General features: G+C 35.3%; 2 long non-coding RNA genes across 6 annotated transcripts; both read left to right on the top strand.

Moving 5' to 3' along the window:
• Positions 1-10: 10 nt before the first annotated feature.
• LOC147549936 (uncharacterized) lies at positions 11-8,001 on the top strand. 5 transcript variants are annotated; one of them, XR_015238632.1, is made up of 6 exons: positions 11-1,281; positions 1,412-1,701; positions 2,697-2,824; positions 2,936-2,990; positions 7,117-7,355; positions 7,488-8,001. It is a non-coding gene; the product is annotated as an uncharacterized LOC147549936 (long non-coding RNA). The 5 variants fall into 5 exon arrangements; XR_015238631.1 differs by lacking the exon at positions 7,488-8,001 and having other exon boundaries at positions 7,106-7,404; XR_015238630.1 differs by lacking the exon at positions 7,488-8,001 and having other exon boundaries at positions 1,412-2,262; positions 7,117-7,404.
• A 1,023-nt stretch (positions 8,002-9,024) lies between these two features.
• Positions 9,025-12,191, top strand: LOC147549935 (uncharacterized). Its single transcript, XR_015237707.1, has 7 exons — positions 9,025-9,130; positions 9,235-9,283; positions 10,326-10,532; positions 10,610-10,699; positions 10,791-10,895; positions 10,983-11,362; positions 11,995-12,191. It is a non-coding gene; the product is annotated as an uncharacterized LOC147549935 (long non-coding RNA).
• The last annotated feature ends 6,326 nt before the right edge of the window (positions 12,192-18,517 follow it).

Genomic DNA, 18,517 nt, shown 5'->3' with positions numbered 1-18,517 from the left:
GGTCATACCTAGTCTATATAATAAAATAGGTTGAAACATGCTGACTGGGACAAACCCTGGATAAATCCAGCCGTCCGTCCCACATCAGCATTCGTGTACATCATTGGATTCACCCCGGGCGCTTATAGAGTTATCTTTTCAACGAACATATCTCCTCGGTTCCCACTCAAAGTCACCGGACATATCTTTTCGGTTCCTGGTTTCTCTAAAATTGACTTATTTTCCTTCTAAACGATTGGCTTCTCCCTCACTAAAGTTGTTTCTCTAAATCCATCTCCTTTTCAATCCGAGCAGAAGAAACTCCCTCATCAGAAAGAGATTTAAAGCCTTCTTCTTCTTCCATTCGTGGAAACATATCTTTCCAGCATTAGGGTTTGTTGACAAAACCCTTCATCTCTCTTTTCTTCACCGATTAGGGTTTGTTGACACAACCCTTCATCTCTCTTTTCTTTCTCGACATATTGGATGTTCCATTCAATTCCAGAAAATTAAGGTATTTTCTTTCTTTTTACCTCTCACTTTAATTTGTAAGGTATTTCTTATTTTCTCTTCTTCACTTCAATATTTGGGTACTTCATCATTGATTTTGAAATCCAAACTGATTTGCTCTGATTACCTTTTTTGATTAGCTGTTACATACACTTGGTTTGGGTTGTTTTTTTTTTTCATCTTTTTCTATTTTGGTATGTGGTTCAAAAATCCATAGAATGGAAAATGTCTCTGGGAATATTAAGAATCCAAATTGATTTGTTCACATTTACCATTTTGATTAGTTATTACATTCTAAGCATCATGTAGTTAACAAATCTATTACTTACAAAGACTCTATATTCGGTAAAGGGACTTTAAATCTAATTGACACAAACTTTAGTAACAGTGTGCATAGAGTTTTTATCAAACTCTTCTCATTGTTGATGAGTTTGTATGAGTATGGAGAGATGAATATCATTTGTTTGCTTAATGTGAAAGTTAGCGTGAAACCAACATAGTTCAAAGAATAGGTCAGATCATTTAAGTAATATAGTATTTGTTGATTTTCTTAGTAACGACTAATTTCAAAAGTTTTCCGTTGTGTTTTCATGTGATTTTTCTTATGTGTTTTCCGTTGAAAAAGTGCAACATTTATTTGAATATTGCATTCTTTAAAAAACATGCCCTCTATTTGGAGTTGTTCATTCTGACATCGGAATTTCACGGTCATTAAAAAAAATTATTTATTTGGACAAGCTTTTGCCGAAGAATGTTCGTGAGCTGACATGGTTTCTTTCCACTAAAAACTTGGTAAATACGTTCGCATATTCCTTAAAAATGGGGTTATTCTATTTCTATCCATTTTTTGCCTTTTACTCTTTCATGTTATGTCTTGATGGTGAATTTATCTTTTATAAGTTTATACCGACATGTGATGTAGATGGCAATGAGGAGGGAGAAAGGAGCATCAGCTACACACAAAGTAGTATGGTTGCACAGTCTAAGTTTTCTGGTTTTGGTCGGAAATCAATAAAGGGAGATGATATATACAAGTTGACATATACACCTCCTCCGAGAATGGTGGGAGAGGTTGTTGTTGATGATGCTTGGGTCGATTAAAAGATAGAAAATTTCCTTTACCACTCAGTTATGACCTAAAGATGTCTCAAACCTGTTTCATGTTTAGGGGTGCCAAGAAGTAGTCCAACACTTATGCTATTTACAGTTAAGGTTCCCTTATATTGATAGATGTAACATACATTTACGTGTATGCACAGCCAAGGGGCTGGGTGATCTTAAAGCACAAATGAAAACTATAACAATTTCACATAAATTTTAGCAATAGTGGTTAAGATTTTGTGCTACAAATGAGAGCTCAACAGAGATTCGACCGCTAGGCCACCCTGGTTTCTCTCTATCTGGATGAAATAAAATCAAGTTATCAAGTTTTATATTGTCAATCCACAATTTGGGCTATAAATATTTGTAAAACTTTATACACAAGGTTATACGTGCGACACCGTAGAGCATTTATAGTATTCATACATGTCCTTCACACACACACCTTCCCCATCAGCTAGCAACTACTCAATCGAGTTTGGCACCTCGCCAGAACACTCCTTTCTCTCAAGTTTTAGGCAAAGATCATTTCGGATCGTTTGTGGAGTCCCCGTGAAGGTGTTAGGCAAAAATGAAGTTTTAGGCAAAACTCTTTTCTCTCAAGTTTTAGGCAAAAATCATTTCGGATACGTTTGTGTTGAAGTCAAGGAAAGAAATAACAAAAGCAAGAAGGTTTGTGTAGTAAAAAAGATGAAAATGTTATACTATTTCTTGCTGTGATATCTTTGGTGTATTCTTTTGTTGTTACACTATATTCTCTTCATGTTTCAGAAAAGAAGATTTGAGATTTGATTTCATTCTTTGAGTTTGGTTGCTCTAATCAAACTTTATACATGATAATACCTTCATTATATGTTTGTTGAGATGTCTGACTGACCTTGGATACATGAAATAGAGATTGGGAACCTCTACTAGCAGTTGCAAGTCTTCATCTTGTGATAAAAAACATATGCATGAAATACTAATTTGTTGAGGTTGTTGCATATGTTGTCATCAATCTGTGATAGAATTTAGATATCTTATTCTCATTTTTCTCTTTCATATTTGATGATGATTGCTATGTCGCTTTCCCTATTAATCTTCAGATTCCGTTTATTTTGTTTCAGCTTCAATTGAAGGAAAATGTTTGATTGTAGAATGAATGTGAGGTATCTTGATCACTGACGATATCCAGATTTCTCTAATTTTTAAATCGGGTGGCTTATTTATGCTCAAGTATCATCATTACCCATTTGTAAGCAAACTTTTAGTACCCTTATTGCTTTTAAACGATGTTCTACTATTTTATTTGTTTTGTTAATACGATCTCAAGCGTCAGATGAGTCTCTCATTATGAATGTTGCAGTTACTTGGAATATGTTGGAGCTCTTGCCCACTTTAAAGAGGCCTATGGGTATACTGTAAGTTGTCATAACTCACACTGTTAATTATTTCTTTAACTTTTCTATCTCTTTAAACCTATTTCTTAATGTCTTTCAATGAATTATATCCATTAAAATGATCTGTGGCCTTAATGGTGACAAAAACTAAAATTGCTAGACAATGTTTTAGGACTACTATAGGTTTTTTTTTTTTTTGAGGGGAAATAAATCTCATTAAAATAACACAAGTTTACAACAAAACGAGTAAGCATAAACTTATGAGAGTTAACTGAGAAGGACTAAACCAATAATCATTCCACTTTAGGGGGTGAATGCGGCCATAGCCAAATTATGGGCTACCCAATTGCAATTCCTAGGGGTAAAGAGTATGGTAACGTGTCGACTTGCCAGCCTCCTACGAAGACTCTCGATCTCATCCATCAATCTCCACGGGACATCAGCATCTACGGTTGATAACATATCAACCAAAACCCTACTGTCTCCCTCTAATATAAAGTCTCCCAAACCCATCTCCTCAGCTAGGTCGCATCCCAGCCAAAACCCTAGAAATTCGCTGTGTAATGGCGAACGTGGTCTGAAATGTAAGTTCTTCGAACCCACGATCACTCCATTGAAATCACGAGCAACCGCTGCTGCTGAAGCCCTATTTTCGGAGTAAGAACCATCACAATTGATCTTTATTTGACCCATTTGTGTTGGAATCCAGTTATCTGCATCATGAGTAAGAAACGAAGAAGAAGAGGTGAGTAAAGGGGGTGCGTACCTTAGAGATTCTCTTGTATTCCATCAACATCTTTCTAGATCTGGAGGTTTTTGGTGAAAATGGGTTTCGTTTCGAGTCTTCCACCACTCCCATAACAGATGAGTAAAGATGAACCATTCTTTTTCCTTTTCTTTCTGTTGAAGAAGAGATTTTAGATTTGAAACTAATCCTTGGTTCATCTGTTGTAGGTGAGCATTGGCCGTGAGTTGTATTAGCTCTTTGAACTTCGGGCAAGAACAAAAGAGATGATCCACCGTTTCTGATTCATTCAAGTCGCATAAAATACAATCTTGAGGTACTTCTTGGATTCTTTTACCTATATTATGTAATGTAGCCACTCCATCGTGAATCAATTTCCAAATAAATTGTTGAATCTTCGGTTGCATGCCTTTAATATTCCAAAAAGTCTTCCAAGGAAAGTTATGAGCATCATCACTAAGAATGGGGAAAGATCTGTGTTCTGTGTAGTAGGATTTTGTATTAAATCTCCCACTCTCTGTTGGACACCATACTAGCTTATCACTTCTGTTATTATGTGGAATAGAGATCTCTGTGATGGCCTGCACACTTAATTGATCGAAATATCTGTTAATGAGATCTAAATTCCAATTATTTTCCCCCTGTTTCATTAAATCAGAGACCCAAAATATGTTATTAGGGAGTTCATCTCTAAAACTAGGTACTTTGTTTGAGAGATGGGGCAGCCAAGGGTCGGTTCTAATCTTGACAGTAGTACCATTTCCAATGATCCATAAAATGTTGTTTCTCATTGTGCATTTTGTTTTCATGATCGACTGCCAGAAGGGAGAAGTAGAACTAGGTGTCTCGGATGACCAAAAGTCATCATTTTTAAAGTACTTAGACTTTAAGAGTCTCGCCCACACTGCATTAGAATTGGTTAGGAGACGCCAAGTCATTTTAGCCATTAAAGCCTCATTAACAAGTTTGAGATTTCTAATGCCCAATCCCCCATGGTTCTTGGGAGAACATATAATCTCCCACTTGATAAAGTGCATCTTACTGCTATTTTGATTGTGATCCCACCAGAAACTTTTTTCAGCTATTTCAAGCTTTTTAATAGTATTATGAGGAATCATTTGATAGCTAAATGGATAAGTGCAAAAAGAAGCTAATACAGATTTGATAAGAACTGTTTTACCTGTTTGGGAGATTAGTTTTTGTTTCCAACCAGATAAGTGTTTGTTAAATTTTTCCACTAACCATTGATGACTTTTGATGCGATTGCCCGGCTTGAGAATGAGAGCTCCCAGATACTTAGCTTGGTCGGTCATGATTGGAGCATTAAGAAGAGAGACAAATGAGGATTTTGTGGATTCAGGCACTCCCCTACTGAAGTACAAAGAAGATTTGTTGAAGTTTACTTTCTGCCCTAAAAAGTCTGCATATTCATTCATCATGTGTATAATAGTATCTAGATTATGCTCAGTAGCTTTCCCAAAGATTATCAGGTCATCAGCAAAAAGCAAATGTGTAATGCTTGGGCTGGACTGATTAATCTTGTACCCTGTAAGTTGGTTTTGATTTTCATAATGAGAAATAAGGAGAGAGAGTGATTGGGAGGTTAGGATAAAAAGGTAGGGGGACAGAGGGCAACCCTGCCTCAGGCCTCTAGTGGCCTGAAAATCCCCCACTAAATTACCATTCAACTTGATCCTGAATCTAGATGTGGTTACACAAGACATGATTAAACTCAGAATACGGCCAGTGATCCCAGTACTAATAAGGACTGATTTAAGAAAGTCCCAATTTACCCTATCATAAGCCTTAGCCATATCCATCTTAAGGGCAAAAGTACCATTCTTTGCTCTCGAATTGTTCATAGAATGCAAGAGTTCTTGGGTCACGATAATGTTGTCCATAATTTGTCTATTAGGAACAAAAGCATTTTGTGTCCACATGATAGAGTCCTCGAGACAAGGCCGAATTCTATTTGCAATTATTTTAGTGATGAACTTATAAATTGAGTTGCAAAGGGATATTGGTCTATAATCAGAGGCTAAACTCGGGTGTCGACACTTAGGAATCAAAGCTAAAGTAGTGAGATTGAGAGACGGATCGATTGAACCTGATTGGAATGCCGATTGGATGTAAGAGGTAAGTTCGGTTCCAATAATGTCCCAGTGTTTTTGAAAAATGAAATTTGGTAGTCCATCTGGCCCCGGGCTTTTGATCGATCCAGTTTCCATCACTACTGCTCTAATTTCTTCGCTTGAAGGCACCCTTGAGATGTGGTCCAGATCCGTAGCCGATATTACCTTATATGCATTTAAGATCTCAATAGGTGGTTGACCCACAAGTTCAGCCCGAAATAAGTTCTGAAAAAACTCCGTAAGTTCTTTTGCTATATCCTGTTCATTTGTCAAAGTCTGACCGTTCTCTGAAAGTAAACTATTAATTTGATTTTTCTGTTTTCTCATAGAGGCTGCAATATGAAATGCCGATGTGTTTCTATCTCCGTTTTTAGCCCAGTTTGCTCTAGACCTTTGTTCTGCTTTTGATCTTTGGACCTCTTCCAGAAAAATAATTTCTTCTTGAATAGTACTTTCAACATTAAGTGAATCTTGAGTTGGAGTAAGAGCTTGAATATCAGTCAACCTTTTCCAAAGAATTTTTAATCTGGTTTTGATAATACCAAAAGCCCTTTTGCTCCAACTTTGAATTGAGTTTTTGACAAATTGTAATTTGTTGGGAAAGTTCCCTTCACTCTATCCCATTCCAGTTTGAAAGTAGTTTCATAATCCTCGTGTTTAGTCCAAAAGAGTTCGTATTTCGAGATTGTTTGGAGAATTTGACCCTGAACCTTCAGTTTTAGTAAAATTGGTGCGTGGTCGCTGTTATATCTGGGCAAATGAAACAATCCAGATTCCGGGAATTCAAGAAGCCAATTAGCATCACACAAATGAACCTTCAGTTTTACTAAAACAATTCAGTTTTAGTAAAATTGGTGCGTGGTCGCTGTTATATTTGGGCTACAACGGACTAGGACTACTATAGGTGGTAGATATATTTGATGCAAAAGTGCAGTTGGCCATAGTGGACTACCTAATGGAAATGGTTCGGGCAGGCAGTAATCTAATTATCATTTGCATAATGTAACGTTGTCAATACTGCAAAATACAGTGGCAATGACAAGTCAATAGAAATTAATGTCCTGTGCAAGTTTGATCTCCTATATCCGGCGTCATGAAATCGTCTAATGTTAATGTTGCAGACTCTTTAGTATTTATCGCGTGGATTGAAATATTTGTCTAACTGTCTAGAAGTAGTATTTCAATTGAATGATGGTTGATAGCAAGAACAATTTAAACAAAATGATTTTGGTATATGATTCATTTATGGTTAATTGAAGTCTGCATGTAGGCTAACAAATGTGTTCAACAAGAAACAAAGGCTCGAGGAATTAGTGGAAGATTTTTGTGCTATCATGTGGAGTTCCTCAAAGAATTCCAAAGTCACTTTCCATAACCTACCAAACCATTGTGTTCCTCATCCAACTCGGTTCGATTCCTCCCTAAAGCCAGAACTATCACACATTGGAAATGTTCTTAATGTTGTTACTACTTTCACATGGAAATGGTTGTTGATAACTTGATATTCATGTAAATCTCTCTAATTTTTTGTATTCTTATGAAGTTTCTTGTTTTGGAATGTTGTTTTACTTTCTTTTTTATTAGAATTTTTCTTATAGTGTTTGATTAGTTCTTTTCACTTTTTAAACCAACTGTAAGCAGTCTTTCTGAATCCGGCAAGTACGAAGACAAAAGCTGTATTGGAAAAATAGATATCAAATACTACATGGTTCCAGGATTCAACTCAAAGGGTCCAACATTAGCTAATGGAACAAGAGTAAGTCATGCTAAGTTTGTAGTTAGCGATGATCGAGCTCTAATTGGAACCAACAATCTCATTTGGGATTACTTTTATACTACTTCAGGTGTGAGGTTTGGTTCTTATAATCCTGCCATTGTTTCTCAACGTCGAGAAGTTTTTGATGCAGATTGGAATTCACTTTATGTTGTACCTATTGAACCATTGTTGTCAAAGTGTATTGGTTCCAGCTGATGAGTTGAAGATTTTATCGAAAACATCCGACGTAGTTGGAACAATATAGATATAATTAGTTTGATTAGCCTTTTTTACTCTGTGTAATCGAAAAATAAAAGAATGGTTAGAAGATAAGGATTTTAATCCCATTAGTTGAATATGGTGATATATGCAATTCAAATGTGTTTATTACATGTTAAATTTAAATTTACACAATAATAAATTAAAATTAAAATTAAAATTTGAAGATTTGCTTGATTTTTAAGACGTATCATATTCTACTATTTTAGTTCTTTATTCACCGATTATATATATTCAAACGCGTGAATTTTTTTCAAAATAATTCCGTGCCGGAGGCACGGGCTATACCCTAGTATATATATATAATAGTATGTTATAATTCATTGTTCTTACATAGTGAAACTGAGGTAAAAATATGACTATGATAAATATAAAGATGAAATCGTACCTTTATGAATTTACATAAACAATGAAAATATAATAAAATATAACGGTTCATGAAATAAACATTTATAACTAAAATAAATTTTAGTTTTGATATAAATAAAATATTAATTTTTTGCGATTTAAGTTTACAATATTTAGAAAATTTAAGTGTAAACATCATCGTACCAATAGTGAAAATAAGAGCATCTCCGCAAAATCAAATCGTATAAAATTGCATATATATATATGAATAAATGTAGCAATTTTTCCTGTTATTTTATCAACCTTTAGAATCTTTTCATTCACGATCCTCAGGATCTTTTCATCTTTAGACCTTTAGGGTCATTTTATTGAGTCGGTGTCTAGTCAATTTCTTTCTCTTCATGACACTACAAAAACACGTCCTATTTGTAACGGCCTATTGTAACGGCTTTCGCATGAGCCGTTATAAATACAATAAATATAACGGCTTTTACTGAACCGTTATAATTATATACTCTTTTGTAACGGCTTTAATATGGATAGCCGTTGCAAATGGACTCTTTAAGTTAGCGCCAACTTTTTGATGGCGCTAATTTATTTCCCGCCTCTGGCGTGTTGTCGTTTTATTATAACGGGTGTTTTTCCGTTATAACAGAGTCTTACTGTAACGGTTTTATTTGGCGTAGCCGTGATAAATGAGCTGGACTTATTGTAACGGCTTAGGTCCGTTACAACTGTATCTATATATAACGGCCTTTAGTATTTTTGGCCGTTATAATTGGGAGCCCTAGAAATCACGGCCAGTTGCCCAGTTCTCTTTCTACTTCCTATTTCGATTTTAGGTTTAGGTTCGGATTTCAGAGTATCTCGGTTGGAACGATTTCTGGTGATTTGCGTTTAGGTTTTTTACTCATACCTAGATCGATAATTTCCTTCCTCTTTTATCGATCTGGAACTGATTTAGGTTTTTTTTTTGTTTGATATTTGCGTTTGTTCTTCTTCTAGGTCTATCTGCTACTTGCAACTTCTTCTAGTTCATCAACCCTGAAGTCAGGTTGGCGCCTCTCTCTCTCTCTCTCTCTCTATATATATATATATATATATATATATATATATATATATGGATAATTGGTGTCGAGGGTATCTAGCTTTTCATCTAAAGCTCTTAAATTTCTTTCAAACTTTTGTTGGAGTCTCAATTATAATTTACTCAATTTGGATGCTTAATAGTTGGAACAATCATACCCATGATAATCCACCACCTTCAGGTCCATTTCCTCAATCTTCTTCAGCTTTTCTTTTGATGAATTCTGAAAATGGCGATATTTTTAGGGCTCAATCTCATCATAATTTCAATTGGAAAATGGGAATGGGTGTGGGTCTTGTTTCTGGTCTTGATGATGAAATCCAATTTAGGAGAAACAAGCTTCCCACTCCATGGTTAGTTAGTTAGGGTTTTCATATTATATGCTTTTGCTTGATAACTGTTGTGATTGCATTAGGTTACTTGTTATTTTGTTTATAAATTTTAGTGATTTTGGGTTTAAAATATGTAGTTTTTTTCTAGTAATGAATTTAGATATATGTATTTAGATACCCTAACCCTAATTAGAATAGTCCTTAAGTTAGGTTTCTTCTTTTATTTAAGTTTTACCTTAAACAGTTTATAGATTTATAAAGTCTGCAGTTACTATTTCTAGTCTAGTTTACTAATTACTTAATTAATTAGGTACCCTAGCAAATGTCATTATTCATATGGATCATGGATAAGAACTCATCTTATTTTCTATTATACAAGTTAGGTGTGACAGGAAGAATCGAAAGCCCCATTGCTATTTATGTCATGGCAGTTGCTGCCACTGTAATTTCCCCTTGCTGGTCTCTTAAGAAGCACCATAACCACCATAGGAGGAATCGAAAGCCCCATCGCTATTTATTACTCCATTTACATGACATTTGAACCTTCCTGACTAGTGGAATAGATAGGTTCCACTTATCTAATATAAGTCTGGCCTCACTTGTCTCCACTGTCTTGCGTTTGCAAGTTCCTGCCCTAATTTTTACTTCGATGATTACCGCCTGTGTGACAACATCAGTCGGATTTCCCCGAACATGAAATTGTCATGAAATGGATTAAGAAGCAACTTAATGAGAGATGGAGAACCTGGAAAGCAAAAGTGAAGCGTAAATATTTTACACCTTACTTTCCAAATATAGAGCAGTGCAAATCATGTGTCCCTCCAGGTGTTGCCGCTACTCAATGGTTTGGAGTAGTCGACTATTGGAGCAAGGACACAGTACAGGTTATATTCTTTCTCGATCCATATCTATATTGAGTTAAACTTTTATGTACTAACAAAATATTTTTTTCGAAATACAGAAGGTAGCAGAGACCAACAGGATGAATAAGGCTAAGAATATGTACCCGTACTGTGGAGGGCGTGTATCTATGGCTCAACAATACCATGATGTAACAATTTCAGTTTCATTTACGTTTTTTTGTGTCAATTCAATTACTTTTGTACTAAAATGATAATTTTCATTTACTTTGTATTTTGCAGCTTGAATAGAAATATGGCACTGAGGCTAGTCAACTTCAAGTTTGGAAGAAGACTAGATTAAAAAGTGATGGAACTTGGGTTACCGAGGAAGCGGGAATATTTGCCGTAACGTTTTAATCAAACTTAATTACTGTTTTTATTTCATATCATGTGGTTTTTGTCAATCTTATCGAGTGTGTATAATATTAACAGGAAAAGTGTGACAACGTCCTGGAACAACGACGAAGCGAGAACACCTCAGGATGCGAGTTTGTCGACACCCCTGGTTCAAATGATGTTTTCGGGAGCCAGATGCCACCCGAGACACGTGGGAGAATCCGACTCATGCCCTTTACATCACCAAAGGAAGCAGGTTTTAAAAAGCCAAACTCGGGTGGCATTTCAAATCTTCAAAATGAAAATAACCAGCTCAGAAAGGAAGTTGATCAACTTAAGGAAGGCCAAGCTGCAATGCGTGAAATGATAGAGAGACAATCTGAAATGGCAGAGAGACGAGATAGAGATATTGCTGCATTGATGACACTCTTGCAGCAACAACGACAACCAACTACTTCAGAATCTTCACAACCTAGGTAAGCTTGTTTCCCTCTATTAAATACTTTAATTTTTAGATTAATTAGAAGATCATGATCTGACACTGAAGAAAAAAATTATAAGTGACAAAGGATGACACATCTCACATGAGAGATGTTGGTAGTGGGTTATTGTGGGCTGGCAGAACCCACTAGCTCACCTTTTTTATCTGGGGTATTATGACAAAGAACAAGCAAACCAAGAAAAAAAAAGTACACAATAAAAAAACACAAGATTTGCTTCAGTTTGTGATGAGTTCTACTCCATGGTGAACAATGACGAAATCCTTTTTACTAAAATTGAGTTCTACTCATTGATTCCTTGCAATTCTAAATATTTGGCACCAAACCTATACCTGCTTCTTATTGCACATAGGTCTCAAAACAGTAGTGATACATGAGAATTGAGTCATACTTTGTTTTTTTTTTTGATGAACTAAGTCATAATTTGTTAAACTCAGCTCGGGTTTAGCCGAAGCCGAACTTAGGCTGAACCACTAAGTTAGTTGTTAATATTTGTTATGTTTGAAACTTTTAGAATTTGATTTGAATGATTATAGTAGAGTTTATGGCATACAAGCGTATCAATATTCTAAATGTGGTTAATTTGTGTTGTAACTCTTATTTAACAGTTATAGGAGTTAAAGATGATGCAATGTGGAGCTATACAAGGTCGAGGTACGAAGTGGTCCAACTCCTGCTGATGATTTGAATGTAAGGGAGAAGCGTGTGAGATTTTGATTTTATATAATGTGGTCTATTTGGATTGGATCGATGCACGAACTTGAAACTTGTGTTACTATCAATCAATATGAGTTGTTTCGTTTTATTTATTGTGTGGTTAGCTCGAGATGTCTCTTTTGTTTTGGTTTTCTTAATTATAAACAGGTACATCTGTAAAGCTGCAATATTTTGCAGCTGGATTCCACAGCTTTTGAAATTTTTTTTTTTTGAAATCAGACATTTATAACGGCCTTTCTAATCAAAGCCGTTACAAAAAAAGACATTTCTAACGGCTACTTTCAAATGGAGCCGTTACAAGAGGAGGCATATATAACGGTTTTACTCAAAACAGCCGTTGCAAATGACTCTTCTCATTTGGCGCCATCACATTCCCGCCAGTTTGGTGAGCTCTTTTTATAACGGCCGAAACACAACAAGCCGTTATAAAAAAAGTTATTGTAACGGCCTCTAGCCGTTGCAACTGTATTTGCAACGGGACTTTTTATAACGGCTCTTTTTTTTATATGACGGCTTTCAACCGCACTTTACATTTAAAGGTATGTAATTCTCATGAAGTTTTCAGATGAGAGAAATAAGAATTACCATCCATGTAACATTGTGATTTAATCACTTATGAATGGAAAATGGTTTCGCTTGGTTTCAAAAAAAAAATATTGACGAAAAAAAGATCAGGAGTCTTCGATTAAAATTCACTACTAACAATGTAGATCATTTTAGAGATTTTGTAGAGCTCAGAAATATGGAATGTGTTCTTTATGCCTTTCCAGTTGCACCTGGTTATAATGAATAGGTTAATTAAATACTCTTATTTACTGAATTGGAGATACATGTAAAGACAGGAAAATGAGATGAATTTTATCCTACTAAAGTCTGAGCATGAAGGATACTCAGTTCCTCGCGGTGCATTGAAACAATACTTCAATTTCTATAAGAGAATTATTCTTCTATACATAACAAAACAAATAAATAATAAAGGAAACTACTCTCCCTCTTTCATCAACAAATGAAAACAAAAGTGAATGAAGGTCAAAACAACATATTGAATCCACAAAATTGACGTAATAACATCAACGTTAAATAACCAAATACCTTAATAACACAAATTTGACATAACCTTAGAGATATAATGTCTGAACTGGTTGAGGACTTTCATCAAACAACTACAACTCCAAGAATTTTCAAACTTTGCTAGGGTTTTAGGATTATTTAATAAGTAATTTCAAATTTCAAGGAAAAGAATGAATCTATTTACTTCTCGATTTCAATTTTTAATTAAGTTTTGGTGGTGTTTTGGTCGTGTGTTGAGAAGAGAATGAATGAGTGGGGTAATATTGTAACCTTAGGCTCAACTAAATGAGGAATAAAATTGGGTGGGGTTTGAAAGGAAATTAAAGAGATTGAGAATAATTGAAATAAATATTTGAAGATGGAGTAATCAAGACAGCAATTGTCGAGATAGATTGAATAAGAATTGTTGCAAAAGAGAGAGAATCGATGAAGAGAGCGTTGGATGAAGAGAGGGAGAGTTTTTTTTTTTTTTATTAAAGGGAGAGTTTAAGAAATTGTAACTCAAAGTCTTAAACTAATTAATTCTTGACTTGAGTGATTTAAGACAAATCAATGATTCAATGGGAGGTTATTATTGATCTATAGAGAAGCTGAACAAATTAATATTTTTGTTGAGAAGGTAAGAAATCTAAAGGTCTAGATTAAAGATCATTTATCTCTGGATTTGACCTAGTCACACAAATCAATCTAATTGGCAATTTTTTTTCTCTTTTTTGTCCTAGTCAGCTTGTCCTAGTCACAACCAATCTGCTTTGTTATATAGATAATGGGGATCCAATATTTGTTCAATTCACCATGTTTTTTTATTAATAAAATTTCAGTTTCTTTTACTCTTTGTGAGTTTCGAATTTTCTAAGTTTCAGACTTAGATGTAAATTTTTATGAATTTTTTAGTGCGTGACATCAAGAACAAAGTTTCTCCTGACTTAATGGGAGGAGTCGATGATAGAAACACAACCATCGATGGTGATCGAGGATCGATGTTTTATGGTTAGCAATGAACAAGATGAATCAACAAATATACCAATTCGTGGAGATGTTTAATAGCCATTTGAATATCAATGCAAACCCTAGACAATCAACCATTAACCGAGAACTTATTGAGGGATTCACCCACAACCATACTACGAAGGTTAACCATAAACTCTTTGCTCTCAATCTTTTTCCAAACTTCAGACGTAGACTCTTTGCCTCCCAATCTTTCTCCAAACTTCAAACATTGACTCTGTCGCTCTCCCCTCCAGGCTTCAAAAATCCCTTTTTCTCTCCCTCTATTTCTTGGGTTATTTCTCTATTAGCCCCCAAAAGTGTGATCGGATTCCTGTATGGTCCCCTAAAGTATGAAAAATGTCGAGATGGCCCCCTTTTGTGTGTTTTCTATGAATTGACTAAAACGTCATATTTTAACTTTCCAAGATTACCCTTTTCTCTTTTTCTAGTTCCTATTTTTTCCCTCCCTCTTATTATCTTTCAGGGTAACTAGGGATTAGGTAAAACATAACCTTCAGTTTATATTGAAAACCATCAAAATGAGAATACAACCATCAGTTGCTATGGTTAATGTATAGAGAGGATCTAGGGTTCTTACAAAACTAAACTCGTGGTGCTTATAGATAGGTCTAATGCTTGCTCTTCTGTGGTGGGTATTAGATACAGGTTCAGTACATACATGGGTCATATGAGCGCGTAAAGAGTTTTTTGTGTGAAGCCCAGCCCCCTCCCCCCCCCACCCCCCCCACCCCCCCAATTTTCATCAGTAGGTAAGGTAGGCACTATCTATGTTGGACATCGGGTGAAATGTTTTCTCATCTGACCCAACATTTCAAGCTAGGTTTCGGGTTACGGACAAAATTCGCGTCCCATGCCAAAACAACCATTTTTTACTTTAGAGTCCATTTTGTTACATAGGAAATTGTTTGGATGTGAAAATCCATCTTTCTCATGTGAAAGAAAATCAGTAATTTCACATGTGAAATTGGAACTTTGAGTGTTTGATTGGGTGGTAGGAAAATGGTGCCTTTATAAAATCTTGACGGAGTGCCTTTAGAAAATCTAACAACACCCCTTTGTTAATCATAAAATTCTGAAGTCCAAATCAATTTCAGCCTTCAACTGTGACCCTCGTCACTGCTAGGGCTTCGTCTTCTCAACCTGATTGGGATTTTAGTACAGAAGTGCAATAATCAAGATCAATAATGTTAGTCGACGGTACTGTCAACTTGCAATTAGTTAGTAGATCATCATCATCAAAATCAAAGGTAACTTTGATGATTTTAAATCAAGATTCAAGGTAAGTACTTAATCAGATCATGTACTCAAACTACAAATCAACCAGATCATGTACTCAAACTAAAATAAACCAGAATCATGTACTCAGATTATGTAATCAGATCATGTACTCAAATCATGTACTAAACCTTAATCCAACTTTCATCTTCTCAACTCAAATCATGTACTCAAATCAAGAATCAAGGGATTTGGATAAGAGAACTAGAATGGACGATTTTTTCGATGTTTTTTCTGGTTACAATGAAACACGACTGTTGGTTTTAGAGAGAGAGGGAGTCACATGACAATTAAGGAGTTGAGTTTAGAGAGAAAACTAGAATGGACGATTTCTTCGACACTTCCTCCTTCACTGTCTAGTTTCTTGCTTGTATGTGATAAATTCTCTATGAATCTTGAACGAATTCGACGCTTCCACCACCATCTGTATATCTTTCTTCTTCCCCCATTGATAAATCAAGAGGCACAATCAGAGATAGAAAGTTTTTTGTGAGAGAGAGAGCCAGAGGCGTAACTAAAGAGTAACATACTTCATATTTCATCTTCAAGCTTTGCCTGTAGTTTTCTTAAACCAAGTCTTCGAAAATTCCATGAGGTATTCGTACATGGAGATAGCGCAACATATAGTATCATATGAACATCATAACCATCCATCAAAACTGCAACAACAAAAGTAGAGCGGTAGAGTTAAATAGATAAAAACACAGATAAAGAAAATCAGAGAGATAGAAAACCATAAAGTTAGAAAAGTAGAACGTTAGGAACCAAAAAGTTAGAAAAACACAAAGAGTTAAAAAACCAGAAAATAACAAATCAGAGAGATAACAAATCAGATTTAACCAACCTTGAGACATTATGCGACATGAGTAGTCTGATCCTTGCCAATCACGAAGTCCTTTGGAGTAATACAATCATTAAGATGATAAAGTTGAAAAAAAAATTCTTCAAATCGAACTTTCCAAAGATATTGTAGAAACACAGAGCTCTCCAACATGTCATGGATCAAACTACTCTACTCATTACCAATGACTCTCTTGCCTAATGGAAAGACAGATTCTGAAGTCACGATATAAAGATTGACAACCATTACATCTCAAGTAATTGACAATGAAATCATTTATCTTTTTCTTTCAGGCGTTTCGAAATATCAAATTTTTAAAATTCTTCTACAACATGATCCAACTCGGATTTGTAGCAAGATATCTTTCCAAAAGATGAAGCACTAGGGTCTCACTCAACACAACCCAAACTTTGCCAAAATGGATATCGACTTGTGATGTAGAGGAACTAGCTGAAAAATATATGGAAGAAATCAATGCGGCCAAAAATAAAGGCAAACATCTGAAACGACCAAAATCAAAGCTACGGGTGTTGGAATTAGACGAAATATTGATCTTTGGAGCGAAATAACGTTCCACACATTCGTTGTCGCTAACTCCACTATTGACCCACTTTGGGGGTCAAATTCCATTGTTTAGGTCCTCAAAAAGGACTTTATAATATTTTACTTTTACCATTTTTTGTAAGTTTTACTTCAAAAGTTTTCTTTAGGTAGATTTCTATTTTTTTGAGATTCTAAATTTCTTTGTTTAAATAGTTGTTAATTCGAATTTAATTAGATTCAGGAAACTCTAATGTTATATAAAGGGGATCCGGTAGTTGTTAAACTCATCAAGTTTTTATCAATAAAATTTCAGTTTTCTTTTACTCTTTGTGAGTTTCGAGTATTCTAAGTTTTGGACATATATTTAAAGCTTTTCGAGCTTTACTTGCGTCAGTTAGTACCAAGAACAAGGTTTCTCATCGCTAAACGATAGAAGGCGAGGATAGAAACACAAGCATCGACCGTGAGTGAGGGACCAATGCTTTATGGTTAGCAATGCACATGGTGAATTAACGAATAAACCAACTCGTGAAGATGTTTCACAACCATCTGAATGTCATTACAAACCCTAGACAATCAACCAAGAACGTATCGACGGATTCACCCACAACCAAACAGTTAATGAGTACTATTGTAGATCTAGAGTTGAGAAGAGAGTAAAGAAAAATTTAACTTTGTTGAACTAGTTTTCATTTATTATTTTCTCTCATAGTTCTTACAAAAAAAGACCTAAATAAATAAAAACAATTTATATTAGATCACCCTTACATTAACTATATATATATATATATATATATATATATATATATATATATATATATAAATTTACATATAAGTCATAACTTCAACACCCCCTGCACCCCCACCCCCATCAAGCTGGAGAGTAGGGGTGTACACGAGCCGAGCTCTTAACGAGCTGCTCGAGCTCGGCTCGACTATTGCTCGTGCTCGACTCAAATATTAACGAGCCCGAGCTTAACACGAGCTCAAAATCAAGCTCGTTTACATAAACGAGCCGAGCTTGAACATTCTTTAGTGTATCACGAGCTACTCGTGAACAACTCGTTTAACATACTCTTATAATAGTATAATACATAATTACGTATTAGTATTGAAACTTGTACATGAAATATCAACCATTAAAAAATTATCGAAATATGAATCATTAATCATTATTATTGTATGTGACAAATGATCATTGAAGTATTTTGATGATTTAGAAAGTTTTAATTTGAAGTATTTTGATAAACGAGCTTAAAACAATGCGAGCTTGAGTTCGAGCTCGAGCTCTTTCAAACTTATACGAACCGAGCTTGAACAAGTGAACAATTACTCGAACGAGCTCGAGCTCGAGCTCGACAGTCAAATACACGAACCGAGCTTGAACATCTTACTACTCGGCTCGGCTCGACTCGAGTACACCCCTACTGGAGAGTAGTTATTCGAAACTCCAAGCTTGCTGCATATACTCTTTAACTGACTTTTAAGAAGAGCGTTAGTGAAGATATCTGCGAGTTGATTAGAAGAAGAAACAAAATGGTGCTTAGTTTGAAATTTGGAACGAATGAAGCGACGATCCACTTCTATATGCTTAAGAGAGGGAGTCTGAAGATAAGAAGATGAAGAGAACAAGAGAAGGTGCGAGAAGATTTCAAAAATGGAGTGAGGCATTA

The sequence above is a fragment of the Eschscholzia californica genome, unplaced genomic scaffold, assembly GCF_041429995.1.
Source record: "Eschscholzia californica isolate CP2 unplaced genomic scaffold, dmEscCali1.0.p SCAF_3, whole genome shotgun sequence".
NCBI classification, from domain to species: domain Eukaryota; kingdom Viridiplantae; phylum Streptophyta; class Magnoliopsida; order Ranunculales; family Papaveraceae; genus Eschscholzia; species Eschscholzia californica.
This window is presented reverse-complemented; position numbering and strand designations above follow the sequence as displayed.